This window comes from Anser anser, assembly GCF_964211835.1.
Source record: "Anser anser genome assembly, chromosome: 1".
In the NCBI taxonomy this organism is placed as follows: domain Eukaryota; kingdom Metazoa; phylum Chordata; class Aves; order Anseriformes; family Anatidae; genus Anser; species Anser anser.
In genome coordinates this window covers 121,741,834-121,745,203 of record NC_139720.1, presented here as the reverse complement: position 1 = coordinate 121,745,203, position 3,370 = coordinate 121,741,834, and positions in this window count along the sequence as shown.

Genomic DNA, 3,370 nt, shown 5'->3' with positions numbered 1-3,370 from the left:
AAAACCTTTGTCCAATTTGTGAGCTCCTACTGCTCATCTTGGTGTAATTTGCCATGAGCCCAAAGTGCCTCGTGTCCAGTCATCTCAGGATTATAATCCCAGCATCTCCTGCTTTAGTTGAATCTGAGCAGAGGACAGGTCCAGATGCAAGTGGAAAGCACAAATTTCCTATAGCACTTGATTATTTACAGTTTTTCAGATCAAATGCATAGAGTGTATATGATGTTGTTACGTGAGAATAACAGCACTGTACATCCACTTTACAGAAGTCTGTTAGATTAGACAAGGAACCAGGTAACAGAGAAGCTGACTGAGAAAGCAGCACAGCAGTTCTAACAGCTTTAAATAAACAATGCCCAACACCAGTCTGATAAAAGGGTTGCTATGCTGAAGTTATATGAGGTGTGTTTACTTAGGGAAGACATTAGTATTTAATACATATTGCAGTGTTTAAATAGCAACACATACTACAACTAATGTTAATAATATCTCTAATAATAAAAGACACAAAGCAACATGCTGTTCATGAAGTTCATTGAAAAGGTGTTTGGTAATGCCTTTTAACTTTTTCTTTTACCTGGTAGTTGTAAGTGAAATATTTCAGACTTTGCCTATTTATCTACTTGGATTGAAATTTTCCATTTCATTGTCCATCCCATATCTAATTAAAGTTTTCTTTGGAAAACCTTGGCTAGCACACCTTCTTTTATTTCTGAGCATGTTATTATGCACTTTCAAATGACTGGATGCCTTCACTGTGCTGCAGCTGGATCACAAAGACGGCAGGAAAGGTCCACCTTTGTACTGTCTTTATAAAAGCTCTCCAAAATATACCAGATTATCAGTTATCATCTAGTTGATGATAGAGGCTTGAAGGTTAAAATCTCTTCATATTTTCCCTTGACTGAGATTCTCCAGCCTAGAGTTTTGAAGTGCTAAGTGGGACTTTCTCTGCAAATACAGCTCTGAGATGCTGCAGGCAGCAGGACTGAGAAGAGGAAGGATGCCTTTCTCCACTTCTTCGAATAAGTACAAACCACAATACCCTTAACTGGTCCCCAGGTTCCAGTGCACGCCTCAGCCATGTCCTGAGTTAAAACAGATGCAAGATTGGGAAGCAGAGGCTAACACCAGCTTTACACAGAAAGGAAACCTTTGTGTATAAGATGTACAGGATCTTTGCCATGCTCTGGCTTACTTCTCTGATCTGACTGACTGACTGGGCCACCAATATGGCAAGGTCTAACGTGGGGATCACCTGTAACCCCCATGTTTGATGTGACTGAGATAGCATGTCAAAGAAGGGGAAAGTAAGGAATTGCAAAATGGAATTGAAAAGTGGAAAAAAGAATTTCTGGGATACAGCTGATAGACTGTGGAGTCTCCCTTCCTGGGGATATTCAAAGCCCTCCTTGGAGGAGTTGTGTGGATATGTTGTCGGGCAAACAACTGTATGTGGCTCTGTCCACAGAGCCCAGCCTGGCTCTGTCTGCCTCCTTTGGGTAGGGTGAGATGAAGCCTCTGGGGAGGTCTCTGCGATGGCTTGCCCCACTGCTCCCCACCCCAGCCTGCTCCACAGCCAGCCCTAGCTGTGCCCTGATCCATCTGAACTGAGAGACTGGCTTGGAAAAGCAACTAAGAGACTAGGATCAAGTATCACAGGGAAGACAAGGGGAGAAGAAGAAGTAGGCCAGATGAGTAGCGCTAGTCTGAGATCAGATCTGGAAACTTCTGTGTAGGGAAAAAATGACAACTGGTCAAGAAACGTATACCAAGGGACTGAGGCAACCAGTGAGAATGGAAATAAAAGCAAACATCTGATACCCAGGGCTGATCTGATAAACAGTGTTGGACCTAGTCATCTACACTGAGACAAGAAAAGTCCTGATCTAGAAATGCACACTTCTTTCAACTGAGTTTAAAGGATGGATGGTTCAAGTACAGAAATCCATTGCAGTTTATGCAGAAGGTTAGATGACACTACTCCCATGTCTGGTGTTTGTGGAGTAAGGTTGATAGATTGGATAAAGAGCAGAAGGGGGGACACTAGGGATGGCTAGGTAAGGAGAAGGGATTTAGGAGAAGGGATTTAAGAGAAGGAGAAGGAGAAGGAGAAGGAGAAGGAGAAGGAGAAGGAGAAGGAGAAGGAGAAGGAGAAGGAGAAGGAGAAGGAGAAGGAGAAGGAGAAGGAGAAGGAGAAGGAGAAGGAGAAGGAGAAGGAGAAGGAGAAGGAGAAGGAGAAGGAGAAGGAGAAGGAGAAGGAGAAGGAGAAGGAGAAGGAGAAGGAGAAGGAGAAGGAGAAGGAGAAGGAGAAGGAGAAGGAGGGGAGATGGACGGACAGAAGGGAAGTGAGCATTAAGGTGGAGTGAACAAAGCAGAAGAGATTATTTTTGGAATGAACAGACAGATGTCACAAATGTTTCTAGAGTCCAGAATGTGTTGCTCACTGCAACTGTCTCACCATGTTCTTCCCTATCAGGAAATGCCTACAGGAAATATTAAGGAAATGCTTGAGCCCTTTCACTGTTCATGCACAGGCAGAGGTGGACAATTCTCTGCTGCTTCTGCCTGTTGCTGTGCTCATTTTGCCTGGTGGTGCCATAGTACTCAGTCTTAATGATGACTGCAGAGTGCATCAGCAGGTACTATATGATAGAATTTTTTTTTCCTTGAGATTAACAATAGTGGTAAAAAAAAAAAAAGGGCAAACAAAACCACAAAACCACATACACATAGACTGTGAAAATGCAATCATCCAAGAATTAAAGAAAGCCACATTTCAGGTTTACTCTTCCATATTTATTAACACATCTTTCTTTTTCTGCCATTCTCAAATAAATGAAGCCATGAAGTGGACAGCTAGACTTATTGTATAAGACTTCTGTCTTATGTCAAGCAAAATTGTGTTGAGAAAAAAAGAGCACGAAGCTTCAGGACAAAAGAGGATATTCTCATGGAAGTTAAATGCTGATCTGAAGAGTTGTATTCTATCCTTGTCTCAGCTACAGGGTTCCTCTCTGATGCTAATCAAGTCACTTTACTGACTGTTTCATAAAAACTTATCATCATGCTTAAATTTATATGGGTTGAATTTGCTGAAGATCTTAACCTTTCCAGATGGAATTGAAGCCTCTGTGTGCCAAGCTTTGCACAAAAGCTGTAATACTATATGAAATACTCTGCTCTATAAGTTTCTAAATAATGGTTCATCTAAAAGCAGTGTAAAAATTCTTACCTCAATGCATCTATGTAAAGCAGAAATTCAAATCTCATGTATGTTTTGTGCAAATGGAGGAATGATTTTTTCAGACAGTTAGGTAATGTGATGATAAGCACTACAGAAAGTAATAATTTAGTTTTCAGTGCAGTT